General features: G+C 36.4%; 1 long non-coding RNA gene across 1 annotated transcript in view; it reads right to left on the bottom strand.

The window, feature by feature from the left end:
* Window positions 1-2,863: 2,863 nt before the first annotated feature.
* The window catches only part of LOC123334784, a 132,705-nt gene continuing 110,152 nt past the window's right edge, over window positions 2,864-25,416 (bottom strand). The window contains exons 2-3 of the long non-coding RNA XR_006552910.2: window positions 21,292-21,346; window positions 2,864-3,104 (exon numbers count right to left, since the gene is read on the bottom strand). This is a non-coding gene — a long non-coding RNA (uncharacterized LOC123334784). The remainder of the gene's footprint in view (window positions 3,105-21,291; window positions 21,347-25,416) is intronic.

Below are 25,416 nucleotides of genomic sequence, written 5' to 3'. Positions count from 1 at the left end.
AAAAAAAAATTCTATAACTGGCAGTGGAGACCATGAGATTAGATATTAAATAAAACTAAAATTCAGAAGAAAAAAATTTTAATGATATATTAAAAATAATAGACCACTATGCTGACATAAATATATTTATGGGTATATTTAAACAATGAATATATGTCTATCTTAACTAGGCAAAACTGGAGGACTATTATCTAAAACATTAGAAAGTTTGATTGATTGATCATTTTGCCCTTTTTTCTTAATAGACTATTACAGCAGTAGACAAAGGAAGAAATAAAGTGCCCAGCTAATCGATCTGTATCACACTGGAAAGGTCAAAATAGAATTGTACATTACTACTGTCAAAAATATATAAAACATTAACATTTCCATACCATAGTCTCATCACAGAAATTGTAATGGAGACTGAAAAAGACACAATATTCGTCCATTCTTATGACTAAAATACCTCTTAAGTGGCAAATGGAATGGCATAAATCTAATCTCAGGAGAGGAGCCTACTGGGAGAAAATACTACACATTCATTCCTTTCTTTTGTAGCATCCTGACTTTTCACTCAAGCCTTTCTATATGTATTCAGGTATTTGTTTCCTAAAGAAGACCTTGAACTGACATGCGTGTATGCATGACTAATCTCTGTTAGAAACAGGAAAAGACATAAATTAAAAGCAAATAACACATTTTAAAAGTAACAAATATAGAAATAATATAACTATTAAGAAGATCAGTTAAGTAATACATTTTGCATTTTGGACTTCCCTGGTGGCTCAGTGGATAAGAATCTGCCTGCCAGTGCAGAGGACATGGGTTCAATCCCTGGTCCGGGAAGATTCCATGTGCTGTGGAGGAATTAAGCCCATGCACCACAACTACGGTGTGTACATGTCAAAAACAGAACTGTATTTTGCATCTTGTAAAATTTATGCAGTATAGGAACTTGAGAATTGTACATAAATGTAAATGCTCTATGAACGGCTTCAAATTTAATGGATTATGTTATTTTAAAACATACCTCCTAACCATTACCTACATAATTGAGTTATAGAGAAACAAATGTGAATATTATTTATTAAGATTTGTATTAATACAGACTTTGTATTGTATTCCCTGGTGGCTCAGATGGTAAAGAATCTGCCTGCAATGCAGGAGACCTGGGTTTGATCCCTGGATCAGGAAGATTCCCCTGGAGAAGGAAATGGCAACCCACTCCAGTATTCTTGCCTGGAAAACTCCATGGACAGAGGAGCCTGGACAGGTTACTGTCCATGGGGTCACAAAGAGTCAGACATGAGTGAGTAACTAACACCTTCACTTTCACTTTGTATTGTATTATATGGAATTTTAAAATGGTAATGTGTGCATAAGTTATACACACATGTACTCATACACCAAACCATATATTGCATTAATTATTTAATATGTCTAATAGGACAAAATTAGCACAAAAACCAAGCATATATTTTTAGAGATATGAATTTTAAGAAGTATTAAAAATGTGAGACTCTTCTTAGCTCTGAAGACAATTTTTTTTTTTCTGACTCCTGGCAGTTTAGCTTAAGATGAAATTTATATAGCAAATACCTTATCATAATTCCTACCTCTGAAGAAACTAGGTAATGATACTTGCACAGGAAGCTTCATTGTTATTTTACTTGGGAAAAAAAAAATTAGATGTTAAACTCGGCATAACTGCTGAAGATACAATATTTATGAAAATAAAAGTTTCCAGAAAAGTTTTTGTTTTGGAGGAAGAAAGATTATATTATTAACTTGACATTAAAAATCAAACATAAATCAACAGATATAGGAACACATTAAATACAATGCAGTTTGTTATGAGAGACACATAATAAGCGAAAGGGAATGCTCTCAAGTAGTTTACAATCCAGTATAGACATAATAAAAAGCTGAATACCATAAATACTACAAAAGGCATTAAAATATGCAGTGAAGAAAGTTTGTGGAAGCAGGAATAATATGGAGAAAATATCAGAAAATGCTTCAATGAGGAAATAAACAGGGCTTCACAAGTAGAATTGTCAGAGGAGAAAACTTGAGGAAGATACTTAAAATTAGGATATGAAAAAGACAGTATGACTCCCTAAAAAACACGAGAGAGAGAGAGAGAGAGTGTGTATGAAGAAATTTCTAATGTTCCAGGTACATTAGAAAATAGTCTAAGCACCTAAAGATGTACCAGGATAGGAAGGCTGAGAGTATGATTGGCTCATTTTGTCAGCAGACTAAATGTCAAGCTGAATATGCTAGATTTAACTTGACAGGAAATGAAGAAACTGAAACTTATTGAAGAAGTATGTACATGAATAAGACAGCTTAATTTAGTAATTGTCCATAGAATGACTTGTGTGAACCATTTTCCAACTCATCTTTTTTTCAAAGGCTTTTATGTAGATTAAAGAGTCCTGACTCCTAAATTTGAGTTCATCACTTTATCCATACACCTCACACAGCAGCATTAATGCACTCATTTACAGAGGCCAGTATAGTGTTTGACTGAAAAGAGAAAAATAATGTTTTCTGTGTGACTGCAAGAATGAGATATATAGATATATAGAGATGACTAAACTAGTTTGAAGACTTATTCTCTAATCAAGTAGAAATTAAGAATGAAATAGGATAGGACAGTGCTAACAAAAACAAAAAATTAGTTTTCAGAAAATCAAAGTTTATTCTAAGGTTTTCATCTGAGGATTTTAAAGAATGGAGAACAAGTCATCAAGGTACAAGTGTTAAAATCAAATTATTTAAAAATAGTGGTTTCATGGGTGTTTGGGATCATTTTAAATTTCAATTGCAAATTAAAGATAAATTTAGGTAGAATTAAGTCAATTATAGGACAGGATTTCTAGAAAGGTAATTTCTAGAGGTTTATTAATAATCAACAATATGGAAATGATTAAAACAATGGAAGTAAGTATCACTCAAAGTATAGAAACTATAAAGAGAAATTAAAAGTTATTCCCATTTATTATAGAAAGACTACATTTACAAAAAATGGTAAGCAAGATAAATGGAGAAGAAAGACTGAAGAATAAAGATATTTGAAGTGATGATGAAAATGTTCCAGATGATGTTGTTGGTGCCTAAAATGGAAACAACAGTATGACATTTAGCTTCTACTTCTACTATATGCTAACCACGCAGCCAGTTATTTTCAATGATCTTCAGATTTAACCCCCAGAACACGTCATATGATGTCTACATTATAATTTTTCCTTTTGTTGCTTAAATATATGGAAAGTGATGCCCAGAGAGTTTAAAGAAAAGGATGACCTCAGGATTTAGAGACTGTCATACTGAGTGAAGTCAGACAGAGAAGGAGAAATATTGTATGACATTCCTTATATAATCTAAAAATAAATGAAGGTTTCCCTGATGACTCAGATGGTAAAGAATCTGCCTGCAATGTGGGAGACCTAGATTTGAGCCCTGGGTTGAGAAGATCCCCTAGAGGAGAGCATGGCAACCCACTCCAGTATTCTTGCCTGGAGAATCCCAGTGGCCAGAGCAGCCTGGCTGGCTATAGTTCATGGGGTTGCAAAGAGTTGGACACAACAGAGTAACTAAGCACAGCACAAAAAGAAATGATACAAATGAACTTATGTATAAAATAGAAACAGACTCACAGAGAACAAACTTATTGATCACCACGGGGTGGGGGGGGGGGGGGATAAGGGGAAGGGATAGTTAGGGAGTTTGAGATCGGCATGTACATACTGCTATGTTTAAAATGGATAACCAACAACGACCTACTGTATGGCATAGGAACTCTGTGCCATTTTATGTGGTAGCGTGGACAGAAGGGGAGTTGGGGAGCATGGACACATGTATATGTGTGTGGTTGAGTCCCTTTGCTGTCCACCTGAAACTATCACAACATTGTTCATCTGCTATACTCCAATATAAAACAAAGTTGTTGTTTTTTTTTTTAAAGAAAGCTATTTTTGAAATTTATAATCTTTGATCTTAACCTTAAGAATATTTCCCTTAATAATAAGAAAATCAAAACGGGAGAAAAAAATTCAAGTCTGTACACTCACATTTTCAGTGGAAGTACGATAAATCTCCAAACCTTCCCCACAGGATTTGCATACACGAGAGAAGAAATAAATGATAAAAGACTCTGCACAAAGAGGAAGATGTCATACCTAACTACCTTAAAGTTGGAGTGGAGGTGAAGGAATGGGTGAGCTAAAGGAAAACCCAGCGTAACCTTTGGAAAGCTTCAGGATCTGACATACTTGACATTGTGTGAGTGGGGCACTGATGCAAAAAATGAGAGCTTGGTGGGAAGTTGATTATAGATGGGGGAAGTCTAGAAAATCAACCCTGAATATTTACTGCAAGGACTGATACTGAAGCTCCAATACTTTGGCCACCTGATGAGAAGAGTCAACTTATTGTAAAAGATCCGGATGCTAGGAAAGATTGAAGGCAAAAGGAGAAGAGGGCAGCAGAGGATGAGGTAGTTAGATATCATCTCCAACTCACTGGACATGAGTTTGAGCAAACTCCTGGAGACAGTGAAGGACAGGAAAGCCTGGCATGGTGCAGTCCATGGTATTGCAGAGAGTCAGACGTGACTTAGGAACTGAACACTTGAAAAGTCTATATTTGGCCCTGGGCTTCATACCCAATGTGGAATGCAGTTTTTTGTTTTTTTTTTTTTGTATTAAGTTCATATCTGACTAGCTGCCCTTTTGCCTAAGCAGATCCAGAAAAACAGCAGCCAGATTTATTGCATACAGGCAGGACACCTGACTACCCTACAGTAAATTCAATGTACACTGAGCTTCCAATCAATTTTTAGTACCTAATTTGTAAATATAAATGAGCTGCCAACATTTAATGATGAGTGATTTAGACAAAGCAAGCAAACAGAAAAAAGGAAATGGTGACAATGATGAAAGAAAAAATATGTATTAGTAGTAATGTCTTTAAAGCTATTGAAGTATTAAACAATGCTTAAAAATCATTAACAGAAAAAACAGGTATTGGTATTTTAAATATAATAGCTACAACTATAGAAAAATAAGTGTAAGGAAAGTAAAGTCTTATCTCTCATGGAAAACAAACAAAAAAGATAAGATGATGTTCAACAGGAGAAAATAGATTAGAAAATTAGTAGAGAAATGGAAGCAATCCAAAATCTAACTATAAGAACTTCAACCAGAGAAAAGTAAAACTAAAGGAATGGAAATTCTGAAAGCAATCATTAAAATAACCTCAGAAATAGGTACATGGATTTTCAGAAAGACAAGATCCAAAAAATGCTTGGCACAGGGAATGAAAAAAGAGTCTCTTATTAAGACATTTTTTTTTAACCATGAAATTGTAGAATATAAAAAGAGGAAGTTTCTAAATGGGGTTTAAGCCCCCACTTTAATATTATTCACTGCCTTGATTTTGTAAAATCTGGACTGCCTCAATGGCTGCTCCCCACCCTGCTCTGCTCCTGCGGATGAGGGTCCCTAGCCAAACAACCCTCCTCATTATAAGAAATCAGACAGAGTTCCTACCTATCCCTAAGGTTCGGTTTCCTGTCAGCCTAGGCAATTATTTAAATAAGCCAATCACATCCTTCCACAGGAATGAAGAGCAGTCCAACCTCTTGGTACAACAAAGCCTGCTTCCCCCGAGCCCCTGGTTGCTTACCCAAGTGCAACTCCCAGAAACAGCTTCCTCCCAGGGACTGTAAGCAATGAAATTAATAGAACTGTGTTAATCTCCTCTCCTCAGTGTCAGGGGTCATATATTCAAACATCCCTGTAGCCCTGGAGTGTGCCACCATCCCTCAATAAGGGGGTTGATACGAGACAAACACCAAACTATTTCAGAAAAAAGGTAGGTCCAATACAAAGGATGGTGAATCAGAAGTGTGTGTGTGTGTGTGTGTGTGTGTGTGTGCGTGCACGTGCGCACGCACTTGCTCAATAGCTGACTCATGTCCAACTCTTTGCAACACCATGGTGCTTCTGTCCATGGAATTTTCCAGGCAGGAATACTGGAGTGGGTTGCCATTTCCTTCTCCAGGGGGATCTTCTTGACCCAGGGATGGAATCTGCATCTCCAGCGTTTCCTGTATTGGAAGGCAGATTCTTTCCCACTAATTCTCGAATGTGGCAGAAGAAAGAAGAGTCTTGAACAATGTTTTCCAAATTCTGAGTAAAAATCTACTTACAATCTAAAATGCTTCATCCCTTCAGACTACCTAATCATAGCAGAAAAGAATAAGAGCATTTTTAGACTTTCAAAGTATAGAATATTTGACTAGGGTGTCTATTTTGCAGGAAGCTACCTAATGATAATTTCTGTTAAAACAAGGAAATGAACAGATAGAACTGTGACCAAGGAAATAGGAGATCTCATATAGCAGACAGATGAAAAAAATTCCCAAGACTATGGCAAAAAAGGAAGTATCCATATGATGGTTGTATAAGAGGCCTAGAGAACACAAAGTTTTAGTAGAAGGTCAGATGTCTCAGCAAGTCAGGTGTTCAGAAGATAAAATATGCTTGAAAATGAGATAAAAAAATCATGATCATATGAAAAAATTATTGAGGCATTTTATAGAGCTTTTCTGGGGTGATATTCATAGGTTGAAAGTAAACCAAATCAAAAGAGGGACAGTTTTTAACTCCAGTTTAAATACAAGAAAAGCAGAGGAAGGAAATGTAATCAGATAATCTTCTAGACTCAGCAATGAACACTATAGAACAGTCTTATGGACTCTGTGGGAGAGGGAGAGGGTGGGAAGATTGGGGAGAATGGCATTGAAACATGTAAAATATCATGTATGAAATGAGTTGCCAGTCCAGGTTCGATGCACGATACTGGATGCTTGGGGCTGGTGCACTGGGACGACCCAGAGGGATGGAATGGGGAGGGAGGAGGGTGGAGGGTTCAGGATGGGGAACACATGTATACCTGTGGCGGATTAATTTTGATATTTGGCAAATCTAATACAGTTATGTAAAGTTTAAAAATAAAATAAAATTAAAAAAAAAAAAAGTTATGATGGAAAACCTAAATGTTTTTAAATAAAAATTGAGGCATAATTATATTGATAGGAAAATAGAGAGTAAAATTGAGTCAAAATGATAAAACCTTACAAAAGAAGCTGGCAGTTAAGGTTTAAACTGATACAATAGTATATTCATATTCTGTTGACCTATGGAGATAATTACCAAATAAAATAGCTAAATATTAAATGTGTTTGCTCTTGAGGTGTAGGACAAGTCTTAAATTGTCAAGAAATAATTTTTTAAAAAATAGTCATTTCAGGGATAGGTCTTTTAACCAGTTGAATAACACATTTATTTCAAATAAATACTAATTTTAAAAGCAATCTGGCTCATATTTCTGATTATTAAAAATGTGTTCCATAGTTATACACACTAACAGGTCCCTTGAGGTTTTCTAATATGTTTCTGTTGAAAATATAATAATTGCTTTTAGTATGACAATTTTTGCTATATTAACTCTAATTTTTTTTTTTTTTAGCTTCATGTTAGTATAGTTCATTCGCCTTCAGCTCACATGGTAAATTAATTGGAATTGTCTTAAGAATCATTTTAATACTCTCATTAAGATTACCCTTTTGAGATCAAATTATGTTAAAAATAAAATGGTTTCTGAGTTCTAATTTATCTCCAGTTTATGGCCACTGGGAAACTTATTCATCTAATGATGGCCATCTTGAACTGCTAGGCCATGGGTGGTAAAGGGCATCTAATCAATTTTTAGAATATTGTTATTTCTAAAGATTCTAGTTATAACTTGAGATGTAAAAATTAAGTTGATGATTCATTAAAAAACTATAGCAAAATTAAGTTAAAAATCTACTCTAATGAAAAGTCTTTTAAATGTTTGATAATTCACTTTGAGTCTAAGTGATATAAAAATGTAATGAAAGATTATCATTAGAATTGAGTTTGTATTTCTACATTAAGAAACTAAATATTACCCAGATTGGACCCTGGCATTTACATTCAATTTAGTACATAAATCCTTTCTCTTTTGGCTATTCAAACTAATCCTTATATTAAATATGTTTTTACTTATTAAAAAATCTTTATATTTGTGACAACACATATATTGCTGTTTGGTTCTAAAGTTATGGTCATACGAAGATATACAGAAAGGTGCTTTTAGTATTGCACTTAAATCCAACATAAATCTGCAGTTTGGCACCATGGTTAAGGAATGAGGGGGTTTATGTATAGCAGCGCCCATAGAGATAAATGTTGAGGAGAATATAAATCATGCAAACTTCAGAGAGCTGGGCCACCTGAGAGTATAATAAAAAGAGGAAAAGGTGAGCAGTTCAACATGTAGAGCAAGGGGCATAAAATAGGAGTGGCACACCTGAGGCCACTCCAAGGTAAAGAACATTTCAAAAATGTATCCCTGAACATCTCATTTTATGTACACACTTTATGTACACATATCTTTCTCTTTTAAAAATGCTTCTTTTAATTCAGATAAATTGAAAACATTTTATAAATAAGAAAAACTAGCAGTTTAGTAGTGAACACTGAGATTTGAGCCATCGAACGATTATCATTGATTTTGAAATTAATATTTGCTAAGATAAATGGATTGTTTCATTTTAAGACTGTCAGAAGAGGCTATAGACAAAATTATTAGAGCCTGGAAGACTGTCCAATTAGACAATTAGAAGAGCTAAGTGAATATCTTAATATTTAAGATATTTATTTCAGGCTCATTTTACCCTTGAAAAAAGATGAATATCTAAAAAATAATTTGGAGCAGTACAGTAGCTGGCAGACAAAACAAACTTACAGAAAATTTTTTTAAAAAATTCACATAGATGCATCAATAATCCATACAAATAAAGGCATAAATATATTTATCTGATAGAATTAAAATATGATTCTGGTTAAATATTAAAAGAAACATCACAATATCACATCAAGTATCAATAAAACACATACACACATCAAACAGTTTTCAGTTAAAAAAAAAAACAAACCAGCCAAATAAAAGCAAACACATTAATAAGTAAGAGACAGCAAATAGTACATGCATTTTCTCACTAAATCAAGTTATATTAAATAATTTCATGAGCCTTAGGACTAAATGAACTAATTTCAGTGGTTTCTGTAAACAGTATGGCAGTTCAAATAAGATATGCAGGCAGATAAACCTACTTTAATAAATGTCTAGGTATGTTTTTCTTAAAACCTATTCATAAATCACATAAATCCTCATTTCTCCTATTTCATCTATACCTAAGGTTTACTAAATTCTAACAAGCTATAGTACAAAATAATTGGCACTCTGCTCTAACAGGTGTAATATGTACAGGGAAGAGAGGCAATGTAAAATTGACAGCGGAAACCTGAAGTTAACATAGAAATCACCATAAAATCTGGTAACTCTAAATCAAGGCAACTTACAGAGGTGATATCCCCTCTATGCTCTTTATACCTCTGATCTGTGAACTAATTTAATAAGGGTATTTTTCACATTCTTATGTAAGTGCATGACAGTGTCCAAGTGTAATGAAAAGAAGAAGAAAGTCTTCCTGATTAAGGAAAAACCAAACAAAACCTTTTTAAACAAAGCATCCAGTGCTGTATTTAACCAGATAAAAGAAAGTGAAGAGAGGTTGCTATCTGAATAACTTATTGATATATCTTGCCATTGGAAATGGATAGTAACACATGTATCATTTACGCTGTCTCAATTGGTCCTCTACTTTTCTCCCCCCAGGGTATGTAGGGTGAAGCTTTAGAAAGTTAATTTTGACCTGCACACATTTATGTCTATGACTAACAGATGATTTATTCTTTCCTTGGGTAAAAAAGAAACTGAGCTCACTATTTCTAAAATTATAGAACTAACTCAGTTCTCTGCTAGTGCTCACGTCTATACTTGCCTTCACCAGTTTAGCTGCCTGAAGGGTTGACTAGAATATCTTGTTCTACTGCTGTATCACTCACAATATGGAGTTTATTCATAGTGTAAATTGATGTGGCCAGTAGTTTCTACAAAGTGAATATAACGTGAAAGGGTAGTAAGTGACAGCGCATTACATTGCACAGAATTCCCTTGTTCATTTCAGAGTTTGTGGAGAAAGAGATGGCAGGACCCTGACAAAGAAATGTGTCCACAGACAGGCAAGATTTTGAGCCCAATAACAACCTCATGTTGATGACATTAGCTTGTTTTATAATCTACTGCTACCAAACTAACTTTGACACTGTAGAGAACACTGGGGTGATGCTAGAAAAAAAAAGAGGAGAGGAAAACTTGTATTATTAATGCAGGTGGGAGAGAAAAAACATCACATATTGTAAAGAAAATCTTGCCAGACTTGTGTCCTTAAAATGTGTAAAAATGATGATTTATTTTTCTAAAAGTATAGGACAGAATCCCATTGTGCAAATATTAAAAATTACAAGCTAAATTACTTGGTATTGTGTTACTAATTTAATAAGCACTTCAGAAGTAAAAATCTGTCTTGATAAGGGATTGTACTGAATCACTAGAACTAAAGATCTAATCTATCCTTTTCCTTTAGTGATTCATTCCATCATTTTGTTGGGGAACTAAACCTGGAAGCACCCAATGAAATACTGATAAGATAGATCTCTACTTTATTGCTCAAAAATGTGTATTTGCTTATTGCTCAAAAACATGTATGTGTTCATACTCCAAAGGAGGCTTAAATATGTTTAACTGAAATTTCCAATTTCTCAAATGACATAATTGTAACTCATATAGATGATGCTCATACCCAATGGCATAGAATAAACCATTAATATGAACCCTCTTAATCTCACCAGCCACTTAGTTCTGATGTATCATGTGTTGTTCATGCTTGTGTGAAGCTGAAAAAAGTCTAACGTGGTATGTGACCTGGTAATGTTGGATGTAAATATTTTTAAGTATTGGAAGAAGTCTCGAGTTTACTTTTATCTGAACATCTGATGCCAGAAACCTTTACTTTTTCCCAAAGCACACAGAAATCAGTTATTTAACAAATATGATATTCCTATTCTCATCCTAGTGATTTTGCTTACATGAAATGTTTGGGTGAAGAAGATAAAAAGGCCACCATTTCAAAACAGTACAGTAGGGAATTGTGGTGATAAATAGCTTTTCAAAGACATGAGGACAGATGCCATTAAAAGCCACAAGCTGTTAAACCTACAGACTCATATGTGCTTTGTTCTTGATTTCTAAATTTATCCCAGGTTGTTTTCAGAACTTAAAACACAGTCATGGGAGGTTGGTGATTAGAGAAACTATTTGAAGTTTCACAATCAGAACAGCTGGTCTAGAGATGACAGAAGATGATGCTGAGTCTTATGAAGAAAATGCAAAGTAGTGATTGGGGAATGTTTTGGCAAGTAATAAGAGAAACCATCAGAGACTTATTGCAGATGTCAAATCACATTTAGGTTATATATGTTTTCTAGACCCAGTGTTTCAACTGGCTCTCTAATGTCTAAGTGAAAAAGCTGTATGATTATTTGAGAACTATAGAAGGAAACAGAGTTTTGATTTTAAAACAGACATAAAACTAATACATGGAAGGAGTACTGATAGGAGAAGCTCCAAGTTCTAAGGGTATACAAGATCATCATCATCTCTCATCTAAACTACATCAATCATGTCCTAACTGGTCTCCCTGAATCAATCTTCCTCCCGTTTCCTTTCAAAACAATAGAGTGACTACTGCTTTTTTTTTTTCCACTCAGATCATCTCCTTGTTTATACCAAATCACTCCACATTTAGAAAACAAATTCAAACCCTATCCTATTGCCTGAACAGTTCTAAATGTTTTGGCTCCTGACTACTACTCTATCAGTCCTGGTTTCTCTCCCATGCCTAGATACAGCGGACCCCTTGCTGTTCATCAAACATGCCAATTATCAATCCATTTCAAGATCTTTGTCCTTAATGTTTCCTTTATCTGGGATGGTCTTCCCCCAGATATTTGCATAACTGGCTCTCAGACTTAATTCAAGTTCATGTTCAAATGTCAGCTTCTTGACACGTTATCTGAAACAGAATTTCCCGTGACTTTATATCCTGCAGTTCAGTTCAGTCTCTCAGTCGTGTCTGACTATTTGCCACCCCATGGACTGCAGCACTCCAGGCTTCCCTGTCTATCGCCAACTCCCAGAGCTTATTCAAACTCATGATCATTGAGTCAGTGATGCCATCCAACCATCTCATCCTCTGTCATCCGCTTCTCTTCCCACCTTCAATCTTTCCCAGCATCAGTGTCTTTTCCAATGAGTCAGTTCTTCGCATCAGGTGGCCAAATTATTGGAGCTTCAGCTTCAGCATCAGTCCTTCCAATGAATATTCAGTACTGATTTCCTTTAGGATTGACTGGTTTGACCTCCTTGCAGTCCAAGGGACTCTCAAGAGTCTTCTCCAACACCACAGTTCAAAAGCATCAATTCTTCAGCACTCAGCTTTCTTTATAGTCCAACTCTCACATTCATACATGACTACTGGAAAAACCATAGCTTTGATATAAGGTTAATATCCTTATCCTACTTATTTTTCTTCATATTACATGTCATTATTTGTATTCTATTGTCCATCTGTTTTATTTACTCATTATCTGTTTTGGGTACTTGAGTGTAAACTCCATGGGGTCAGATTCTTGTCTGTCTTGTTTATTTTGTATTCTCAGTGCCTAACACAATGTCTGGAGAAGGCAATGGCACCCGACTCCAGTACGCTTGCCTGGAGAATCCCATGGACGGAGGAGCCTGGTAGGCTGCAAACCATGGGGTCGCTAAGAGTCGGAAATGACTGAGCGACTTCACTTTCACTTTTCCTTTCATGCATTGGAGATGGCAATGGCACCCCAATCCAGAACTCTTGCCTGGAGAATCCCAGGGATGGGGGAGCCTGGTGGGCTGCTGTCTATGGGGTCGCACAGAGTCGGACATGACTGAAACGACTTAGCAGCAGCAGCAGCAAGAGTGTCTAGTACACAACAGATATCCTTTTAAGTAAAAAATGAAAAAAAAGCTTAAAAAAATTTTTTTTTCAGTTTTATATTAAAACTTTTTATATGATATTATTATTAATGTCTTCTCTTGGATTATTACTTGACTGTCTTGGTAACCCATCTTTAATTATATTCATTTCCCAGTGTTTACTGTAGATGATGTAGAAAATAATGGTTTTCCAGTTGAATCTCAAACATCATCTCATCAAACAAAATGTATACCACACTAGTTCACCTTATCCCCACAGCTTTCCCCTGAATTTTGTCCAAAACATACGATTGTAGTCATTCTTGGTTTGGATGAAACTGTCAATTCTAGTAGAGCAGGACAACTCTCAAATAGATCACATCTCTGATTGGATCAGAAATGGGTCTTCATTCTGGTCCCAGATACACTCCAACAAGCAGGGAATTTTATGATTATTGTCATAATGCTTATCTTATTTAGACTCATAAAGCCTATTAATACCAATTAACATATTTCTTAGTCCCTTAAATCAATTTATACAATGCAATGTGAAATTCATTGCATAATCTAAGCAACCTCATACTGAATTCAAAACTGATGACATCTATAAGGAACTTCTTTAAAAAGGAAGCATAGTGCCACCATTCTGACAGACACAGCAATTCCTAGAACTGCAGGGGAGGAGGTTAGCCTGAGGCACATGAAACAGACAGTTGCCTCCTCTGGTGGTGTGTGTTGTAAGATCTTGTTTGGATGTCACATTTTTGTTTTCACATTGTGCTTCTTTAAGGTTTTCTCTTGGGTAAGGTGAAAGGCATGCTTAAATTGCCTGACTTAGTTGTGAATCTATTTTATTACAATGCTAACAGTTTTCTCAGTATGGCTTACTAAGAAAACCAAATATAATGCAAAACCTTGAACTTTATCACTGGTTCAATATCATCAGCGTCCTCACGACCTTATCTTCTTGCCAAGGAATTGGTATGCTCTTCCAAAGATGAAACATTATAGGTCTGTTGGTTCTGAAGCTTACTGTTGATGCCAAATGCCCTGTGACATGTTCCCTCTCTTTCATGAGATCTGAGCCAGGTTAATTTTATTTGTCCCTCTAGATACATGTTCAATCTTCTCTCTTCAGCTTTATGCCCCGGGAGGCTGACCTCTACGTACTTCACCAAGGAGATCCTTCGTGCTTCAGTTAAGACTAGAGAATAAAGAGCACTGGCAGAAGCTCCAAGAGGGAGGAGAATAAGGAGGACCCTGGGTCTCTTCTGTGGCATGTTATGTCGCATGACAGGTCTCTTTGAGTGATTCTGTGGGATTCTCTGCTCAACCCTTGAGCCTCAGTATGTTATTTGTCCACAGTTGCTAGCTCTAGGACACTCCACTACTACTGTGTTTTCCTCATTTCTTGTCCTGCCCACATCTCTGTAAAACAGTCTCTGTATTAAATTTTCCTGCAGTTACTCAATTTGAGGGTCATGTTGGAAGTCTGACTGATACAATATCCAACATTCAAGAAATCATGGACATAAGCAAAAGACAAGTCCTCTGCCTTTAAAGAACCACTTTAACAGACCACTTCCAATTATAGCTTTCCGCTAGGAGTACAGACTTGACTTCGAAGCAGAAATGGTTTCACACAGAATAACAGAAACTAGGTTTAAAGAAGTACAATGAAGAACAAAGAGATGAGAATACTATTTGGTAAGATAAGTGCTTTGACAAATCTTAGCCAGTTTAACTTTTAAAAAATCTTTTGATATTCTGTTGCCTTGCTAATTCCAAACAACTTTGGAAAAGACCTTAAAAAAGTAATAACTTTAAGATAAGGACTCCATCGTCTCTCTCTTCTTTTGGATACCGAATTTATGATAAATTGTTCTGTGATTTATCTGAAAAACATATTAATATCAATTCTGAATACTTAGGATGCATGAATTTTTCTGGAAATGATAAAGTTTGCTGTTTTAAGATTTTTTAATTCACTGATTCAAAATTTTGTTTGGCTATGACAAACATTAATTTTTCAAAAATATTTTCCTTATTTAGGAAAATTCTTATTTTCAAATTTTCTTTGGTATGTTTTAATTTTAAATGCAATCTTAATTTCTAGAGTTATTTCATTTTAGTCAGAGAATGTGAATAACTGATATTTTATTTAGGGGAATTCATTGAGGCTATATTTGTTATTCAACATACTATTAATTGTGATTTATTTTCCATGGAGACAGAACATGCATTCTTATACTTTATTAAATGTGAAATATTTGAAAGAGGATCACTAATCCACACCTCTCTTCCTCCCTGAGTTTTAAACTGATTGAGAACTAAGACAGAAAACAGATGGAGAAAAAGTACTAGCTTAATTAACAAGAGGCTGGATTGAAATATATAAATTACTATATATGTAATGATTTATTGATAGTTGCTAATTCTTTCTCTGCAGCATTAACTGTAGCTCAACACAAAGGAATGTGATTTGCAGAGCAGAGAAACTCACCTATCTTCTATAGGCTTAAGGATCAAAGAAAGTGGCTATATTGGCATTGGAAATAAAACCATAACACATTTTATTTAGCTTCTCAAAAGGTAAGAGTTCTTCAAACTTAAAATCTAGATTAAAAATACCAGATAAAATCTTAAATTTAGTAGATCATACTTTTCTTTCTTGCAGTATGCCTGTCTGCTGCTGCTGCTGCTAAGTCGCTTCAGTCGTGTCCGACTCTTTGTGACCCCATAGACGGCTGCCCACCAGGCTTCCTCGTCCATGGGATTCTCCAGGCAAGAACACTGGAGTGGGTTGCCATTTCCTTCTCCAATGCATGAAAGTGAAAAGTGAAAGTGAAGTTGCTCAGTCGTGTCCGACTCTAGCAACCCCATATTCTGCAGTCTACCAGGCTCTCCATGGGATTTTCCAGGCAAAAGTACTGGAGTGGGGTGCCATTGCCTTATTCATCTATCCTTTTTATTCACTTTTAAAAATACCATCTAAAATCATAATAAAATCTTATTAAAATTCAAAAAACAGATAAAGTAATATCTCTCCATATCTAATACACAATCTCATTTTCCCAACTCAACAGAAATAATGAGGACTTTAATGTCTAAATTTCTAGATCATTATCTGTGTATTCTCTTGTTCATATACACATGAATGCATAGAATTAGGTAGTTTTGCTTTGTATGTGTTTCATTTTTTTTTGCACCCTGCTTCTTAAATGTAACATTTTGATTGAAAGGTTAATGGTCTACTGGACAGATAGACAAAATTTCTTTTATGTTCCTTTTGCACAATATAGGGCCCTTAAGGCAGAGAAGGAATGACCTGAATAGGCCTAACAGTGACTTTTCCATTCTGTCTGAAGTAGAGTGGTCATGGAAGCAGAAATTACAGCTGTGAGTTGCATTTCTTCCTAGAAACATGAACTTTCTGATCAACCTGATGAGATCAGCTTTAACAGCCTTTGCCACTGGTATCTGCTTTCCCCAGGGCTGCTATTAAGGGCCATGATAGCTATTTTTATATAATTATTTTCTTTTTTAAAAGTTTATTCTTTTAAAAATCCCTTTCTCTCTAGTACCCAATATAATTGTCCTCTTTTTTCCAGTTACATTTCTATTATTTTCTTTTATAGATACACTTATCACTCTTTCCCCTGTGCAGTCCTTTGAAGTTTCGGCAAATATACCTCAGGAAGTCAGAATTGGGAAGTTTTAAACTTCAGTTGCTGGTTTTTCCATTGTGTACTGTTTTCCATTTCATTCTCACTAGTTTATTGAGCCTACTCTGAACAGAACTGAGGTTAATATCCAGTCCTTTTCTCTACCAGAAATGAGGATTCTACTATTGTATGTGACAGAGAGGAATCAAGTATATAAAGTTCCTGAAGTAAACAACAGCAACAAAGTTTTAAAGTAACCTTAAGATACAATGGGAAAATATGTACATGCATGGCAAAAATTTCAAAAGGTATTAAACTCAGGAATAATGAAATTTAAAATCTTCTGATTTTTCATTGTCACCATTCAAGTCCCTATGTCATTTATTTTTACATTTTCTTGTATATTTCCAGGAATATTCTAAATGTAAACAGGTGCATGTTATCATATATCTACATATACACACTTTTCATACAGTTTAACATATATTCTTACACACAAACCCATATATTCGGTTATAGACATGCGTGTGTGCTCAGTCTCTCAGTTGTATCCTACTCTTTGCAACTCTACGGACTGTAGCCTGCCAGGCTCCTCTGTCCAGGGCAGTTTTCCTACAAGGATACTGGAGTGGGTTGCCATTTCCTCCTCCAGGGGACCTTCCTGACCCAGGGATCAAACCTGTGTCTTCTGCATCTCCTGCATTGGCAGGTGGGATTCTTTTACCACTGAGTCACTGGGGAAGCCCCAGTTGCACACATAAATATACACAAACATACTTACATACATACACAAATCTGTAACTTATCTTTTTTACTTATTTTACTTTAGACCTCTTTTTTTCCATGCCTATATACCTAGATCTACCTTAACCTCTCCAATTAGTAACTGATATCTTTTCATCTTAATGCAACAAGTTTATTGATTTTACTTTGATTCCAGTTTTCCTATTAAAAACAGGGCAATAACAAGCATATATGTAAATCTTCTAATAACCTTTGGTCAATTTAAAATTTGACAGATTTTGTAGTAATTCACTTATAAATTTATTAAAACCTCTGCGTATACAATGTTTCTAATCCTTAGCTTATTTTTATATGTCATATTTCCATGTCTTGATTGCTTTCAATTTATAAAAGATAAGGCATTAAACTTTGCATTAATACTCATACTTACCCCTCTGTGGACACTCTACTTTTTATTGCCAATGCAACAAGAGGAGATTTTAGATAATAATGCCAGTCTATATCATGGATATTTTTATAGTCATGTTATAACAGAGTTCACCATAACTTGTTATGGTGTTATGTTATAACATATTATAACAGTTATAACAGAGTTCACCATAAGGGCTGATAATGATCTCTTCCCAATTATAAACTTTCAGCCCTGAGAATTTCCAGATTTTAATGTAAATATTCTTATATAATGGAGAAGGCAATAGCACCCCACTCCAGTACTCTTGCCTGGAAAATCCCATGGACGGAGGAGCCTGGTAGGCTACAGTTCATGGGGTCGCTAAGAGTCAGACACGACTGAGCGACTTCACTTTCACTTTTCACTTTCATGCATTGGAGAAGAAAATGGCAACCCACTCCAGTGTTCTTGCCTGGAGAATCCCAGAGATGGGGGAGCCTGGTGGGCTGATGTCTCTGGGGTCGCACAGAGTCAGACACGACTGAAGCGACTTAGCAGCAGCAGCAGCATTCTTATACAAAAATTTTTAAAAATATTTTTAAGAGTGTTTTTTATAGTTGTAGAGAATTGTCACTCAACTCTCTTGTGTCTTTCCAAAAAGTGCTGAATTTAAAAATGAAAATAGTTCTTCACATCTCAGCATCTGTGTCCAGACTCTTTCAACGGTAGGTATAGGGTGAACTTAGGGACCTAACAGAAGCAGAAGATACTAAGAAGAGGTGGCAAGAATACACAGAAGAACTGCACAAAAAAGATCTTCATGACCCAGATAATCATGATGGTGTGATAGCTCACATAGAGCCAGACATCCTGAAATGTGAAGTCAAGTGGGCCTTAGGAAGCATCACTATGAACAAAACTTGTGGAGGTGATGGAATTCCAGTTGGGCTATTTCAAATCCTGCAAAATAATGCTGTGAAAGTGCTGCACTCAATATGTCAGCAAATTTGGAAAACTCACAGTGGTCACAGGCCTGGAAAAGGTCAGTTTTCATCCCAATCCCAAGAAAAGGCAATGCCAAAGAATACTCAAACTACCCCCAAATTGCACTTATTTCACACACTAGTAAAGTGATGCTTAAAATTATCCAAGCTAGGCTTCAGCAATATGTGAACCATGAACTTTCAGATGTTCAAGTTGGTTTTAGAAAAGGCAGAGGAACCAGAGATCAAATTGCCAACATCCGCTGGATCATCGAAAAGCAAGAGAGTTCCAGAAAAACATCTATTGACTATGCCAAAGCCTTTGACTGTGTGGATCACAATAAACTGTGGAAAATTCTGAAAGAGATGGGAATACCAGACCACCTGACCTGCCTCCTGAGAAACCTGTATGCAGGTCAGGAAGTAACAGAACTGGACATGGAACAACAGACTAGTTCCAAAGAGGAAAAGGAGTACGTCTAGGATGTATATTGTCACCCTGCTTATTTAACTTATATGCAGAGTACATCATGAGAAACGCTGGGCTGGATGAAGCACAAGCTGGAATCAAGACTGCTGAGAGAAATATCAATAACCTCAGATATGCAGATGACACCACCCTTATGGCAGAAAGTGAAGAAGAACTAAAGAGCCTCTTGATGAAAGTCAAAGAGGAGAGTGAAAAAGTTGGCTTCAAATTCAACATTCAGAAAACTAAGATCATGGCATCTGGTCCCATCACTTCATGGCAAATAGATGGGGAAACAGTGGACAGTGTCAGACTTTATTTTTCTGTGCTCCAAAATCACTGCAGATGGTGATTGTAGCCATGAAATTAAAAGATGCTTACTCCTTGGAAGGAAAGTTAGGACCAACCTAGATAGCATATTAAAAAGCATAGACATCACTTTGCCAACAAAGGTCTGTCTAGTCAAGGCTGTGGTTTTTCCAGTGGAGAGTATGGATGTGAGATTTGGACTATAAAGAAAACTGAACTCAGAATTAATGCTTTTGAACTGTGGTGTTGGGGAATACTCTTGAGAGTCCCTTGGACTGAAAGGAGATCCAACCCATCCATCCTTAAGGAGATCAGTCCTGGTTGTTCATTGGTAGGACTGATGTTGAAGCTGAAGCTCTAACACTTTGGCCACCTGTTGCAAATAGCTGACTCATTTGAAAAGACCTTGATGCTGGGAAAGATTGAGGGCAGGAGGAGAAGGGGACAACAGAGGATGAGATGGTTGGATGGCATCACCAACTCAATGGATATGGGTTTGGATGGACTCTGGGAGTTGGTGATGGACAGGCAGGCCTGGCGTGCTGTGGTTCATGGGATTGCAAAGAGTCGGACACAACTGAGCAACTGAACTGAGCTGATAGGGTGAACTGGGTCCTTGGTTCCCCTTTGATTCCCTGGGCTCTTGTTCTTCAGTTTTATCTGCCTAGTCATATGCTTCCTCAGCATTGCCCTTAGATTATGCTCCTGCTCTGCCCGAACCTATAAGGTTTGCACATTCATCATCCTTTCAAGAAAGATCATTTTACTGGTGATCAGTACAGTTCAGTTGCTCAGCCATGTCCAACTCTTTGCAACCCCATGGACTGCAGCATGTCAGGTTTCCCTGTCCATCACACCGACTCAAACCCATGGCCATTGAGTTGGTGGTAATTTTTAATTTGTGGTAATCTGTGTTTTCAGTGGGACTCACTATTCTACTATTTACCAGAAGCTTATTACAAACAGTAGAGTGTTTAATCCTGATGCCTTATTTATACAGGGGAAATTTAAGCTTAGCAAAATTGAAAAACTGTTGACTGTCCATACCACCTTTCTTGTCACCACAAATCTCTACCCATGTATGACCAAGGTCCATGAGTGATAAGACAGAAGTATGCTGTGTTCAGTACCACAGATTCTTAGAGGCAAAACTCTCACTTGACTCCCTAAACGTGGGGTATCAATGACTATGTTGTTTCATAAAAGATTCTCCATTTCTGTTTGGGGAAAAAGGGATCTGTTGGTTTTAGATCCCAGATGGCCATAGTAAGTAGTGTCTGGTTCAACGTGAAGGAACCAATCCTACAATAGGCCCTGCATCACAAACAAGATGAACTCCATGAATCAGTCTCCATTTGACTTAATGAGCTAGTTTTGGGGAAAATTTAAATTTTAAGGTACATACATATTTTCTCTGAAAACAATAATTTATGTGTTTGCGCATGCTATACCAATGAAGCCCCTATATTCATATACATTCTATGTAAGTACAGACAGATTGACAAGTATATGTAAGCATAAATGTAGATCCTGCGAAAACAATGGTTCAGAACCTGGCTTCTGAATCAAACTGCCTGGTTTCATATCTCAGCTCTGTGAACATTTTCTTCATTTATAAATTTGATATCTGAAGTACAGCCTAAAGGCAGACATAATCACAATACAACTAATAAAAAGGAAGAAAGAAAACTTTGAAGGCTAGTAACAGATTCAAGTAAGAGCACCAGTACTTACCAGAAATATGATCCTGGATGACTTATTCCACTTCTTTCTTCCTCACTTTCCTAACCTGTAAAGTGAAAATAAAATTCCAGTCACTTCATGCAGTTGTGAGGAATAAAGATGAATGTAACTTGGACTCTTATCTGATCTATTATAAGAACTGTAAAGGTGTTAGCTATTATTGCCATTCAGTCTGTTCAGAAACCAGGGGACAGAAGGGGACGCAATTCATTGAGGGTTTCTTGAGTTTAGCATATGGTTTGCAAAAAAAATATGGACTGCAACCTCCACTAGAAATATTTTCTCTCTACTTGAGAATGAAAGGGAAAGAAAGTGATGTCACTCAGTCATGTCTGAGTCTTTGTGACTGCATGGACTATAGCCTGCCAGGCTCCTCCGTCCAAGGGATTTTTGAGGTTATAGTACTGGAGTGGGTTGTCATTTCCTTCTCCAGAGTATTTTTCCCCACCCAGATATCGAACCCAGATCTCCCACATTTCAGGCAGACTCTACTGTCTGAGCCAAGTCAGTCAGTCAGTTCAGTTGCTCAGTCATGTGCAAATCTCTGCAACACCATGGACTGCAGCATGGAAGGCCTCCCTGTCCATCACTTACTCCTGGAGTTTACTCAAACTCATGTCCATTGAGTTGGTGATGCCATCCAACCATCTCATCCTCTGTCATCGCCTTCTCCTCCCATCTTCAATCTTTCCCAGCATTAGGGTCTTTTCAAATGAATCAGTTCTTTGCATCAGAGAGCCAAAGTATTGGAATTTCAGCTTCAGCATCAGTCCTTCCAATGAATATTCAGGACTGATCTCCTTTAGGATGGACTGGTTGGATCTCCTTGCAGTCCAAGGGACTCGCAAGAGTCTTATCCAACACCACAGTTCAAAAGCATCAATTCTTCGGCGCTCAACTTTCTTTATAGTCCAACTCTCACATCCATACATGTGACGTGAGATACCGTTTTGACATGTAGATACAGTTTTGACATGTAGATACAGACATGTAGTTTTGACATGAGATACAGTTTTGCTCACTGGCAAAACCAAAGCTTTGATCAGGCAGAACTTTGTTGGCAAAGTAATGTCTCTGCTTTTTAATATGCTTTCTAGGTTGGTCATAACTTTCCTTCCAAGGAGCAGGCATTTTTTATTCTCATGGCTACAGTCACCATCTTTTTGGAGACCCCCAAAAAACACTGTCACTGTTTCCACTGTTTCCCCATCTATTTGCCATGAAGTGATGGGACCGAATGCCATGACCTTATTAGATTTCTGAAAATTGAGCTTTAAGCCAACTTTTTCACTCTCCTCTTTCACTTACATCAAGAGGCTCTTTAATTCTTTTTCACTTTCTGCCATAAGAGTGGTCTCATGTGCTTATCTGAGGTTATTGTTATTTCTCCCAGCAATCTTGATTCCACCTTGTGCTTCATCCAGCCTAGAATTTCTCATGATGTACTCTGCATATAAGTTAAATAAGCAGGATGACAATATGCAGCCCTGATGGACTCCTTTCCCTATTTGGAGCCAGTCTGTTGTTCCATGTCCAGTTCTAACTGTTATTTCCTGACCTGCATACAGATTTTTCAAGAGGCAGGTCAGGTGGTCTGGTACTCCCATCTCTTTCAGAATTTTCCAGAGTTTGTTGTGATCCACACAGTCAAAGGCTTTGGCATAGTCAATAAAGCAGAAATAGATGTTTTTCTGGAACTCTCTTGCTTTTTTGATGAACTCGCAGATGTTGGCAATTTTGATCTCTGGGTCCTCTGGTTTTCTAAATCCAGCTTTAACATATGGAAGTTCACAGTTCACATACTGTTGAAGCCTGGCTTGGAGAACTTTGAGAATTACTTTTCTAGCATGTGAGATGTGTGTGCAGTAGTTTGAGCATTCTTTGCCAATGCCTTTCTTTGAGATTGGAATGAAAACTGACCTTTTCCAGTCCTGTGGCCACTGCTGAGTTTTCCAAATTTGCTGGCATATTGAGTGCAGCACTTTCACAGCATCATCTTTTAAGATTTGAAATAGCTCAACTGGAATTCCATCACCTCCACTAGCTTTGTTCATAGTTATGCTTCCTAAGGCCCACTTGACTTTGCATTCCAGGATGTCTGGCTCTAGGTGAATGATCACACCATCGTGATTATCTTGGTCATGAAGCTCTTTTTTGTACAGTTCTTCTGTGTGTTCTTGCCACCTCTTCTTAATATCTTCTAATTCTGTTAGGTCCATACCATTTCTGTTTATTATTGAGCCCATCTTTGCATGAAATGTTTCCTTGGTATCTCTAATTTTCTTGAAGAGATCTCTAGACTTCCCCATTCTATTGTTTTCCTCTATTTCTTTCCATTGATCACTGAGGAAGGCTTTCTTATCTCTCCTTGATATTTTTTTGAACTCGGCATTCAAATGAATATATCTTTCCTTTTCTCCTTTGCCTTTCACTTCTCTTCTTTTCACAGATATTTGTAAGACCTCCTCAGACAACCATTTTGCCTTTTGCATTTCTTTTTCTTGGGGATGTTCTTGATCCCTGCCTCCTTACAATGTCACGAATCTCTGTCCATAGTTCTTCAGGCACTGTCTATCAGATCTAATCCCTTGAATCTATTTCTCATGTCCACTCTATAATGGTAAAGGATTTTATTTATGTCATACCTGAATGATCTAGTATTTTTCTCTGAACCAAAGCAAACCTTAAAGTTCTTTGACAATGATCATTTTTAAAAATTTCAGTATTGAAGCATCAACATATATGTAAAACAGCTGGTGAGAAGTTGCTGTATAACCCAGGGAATTCAGACAGGTTCTGTGTAATGATCTAGAGGGGTGGCATGAGGGAAGGGAGGGAGGCTCAAGAGGGAGGGGATAAATGTATAACTGGCTGATTTGCCTTGTTGTATGATAGAAACCATCACAACACTATAAAGCAACTCTCTTCCAATGAAAAAATAAACAATAAAATTTAAAGTTCCAGGAGTTAATGATATAATTGCTCATAAAACAAATGACTTATGAGTTTTATTTAGTTTTTGCTACTGAATGATCATGGCATCCCATTGGGCCATCATCAACTACCATTGATAAGAACTAATATATAAACAGCTCATACAACTAAAAATCAAAAAAGTAAACAACCTGATTTTCAAATGGACATTTTTCCAAAGAGGAAATGCAGATGGCCAAGTGGCACATTAAAAGATGCTAAACATCCTTAATCAGGAAAATACAGGTCAAAACCACAATGAGGCATCAACTCACACCTATTAGAATGGCTATCACCAAAGAGAACAAAGAAGAATTGTTGGTGAGGATATAGAAATCAAAGGACTCTTTGGACACATTGGTGGGAAATTGATTCAGCCAATGTGGAAAACCATATCCGTTTCTCAAGAAAACTAAAAATAGAACTATTATGACCCAGCAATGACACTCCTGGGTAAATATTTGGAAAAAATGATGGTAAGGGGAGGGAGGAGGGAGGGGTGTTCAGGATGGGGAACATGTGTATACCTGTGGCGGATTCATATTGATATATGGCAAAACCAATACAATATTGTAAAGTTAAAAAATAAAATTAAAAAAAAAAAGAAAGAAAAAACACTAATTTGAAAAGATATATTCACCTCAGTGTTCACTACAGCATTGTTTACAATTGTGAAGATATAGAAGTAACCTAAGATTTCATCCACAGGTGAGAGGATAAAGAAGATGTGGCATATATAGGTAATGGACTACTACTCAGTCACACACACACAAAAATTGAAGCTTTGCTATTTGCAGAGATGGATGGACTTAGAGGGCATTATGCTAAGTAAAATAAGTCAGAGAAAGAGAAATACTGTATGATATAACTTATATATGAAATCTAGAAAATACAACAAACTAGGGAATATAACAAAAAAGGAGACTTAGATATAGAGAACAGACTAATGGTTACCAGTGAGGAGCGGGAAGCCGCAATATAGTGGTAAGGGATTAAGAGGTGTAAGCTATTCCATCTTAAAAAAAAAAGTACAAAGATTTACTGTATAACACAGGGAATATTGCTAATATTTTATAATAAATGCAAATAGAGTAGAAGCTTTACAAATTATTACTATACTGTACACCTATAATTTACATAATA

This window comes from Bubalus bubalis, chromosome 8, assembly GCF_019923935.1.
Source record: "Bubalus bubalis isolate 160015118507 breed Murrah chromosome 8, NDDB_SH_1, whole genome shotgun sequence".
In the NCBI taxonomy this organism is placed as follows: Eukaryota; Metazoa; Chordata; class Mammalia; order Artiodactyla; family Bovidae; genus Bubalus; species Bubalus bubalis.
This window is presented reverse-complemented; position numbering and strand designations above follow the sequence as displayed.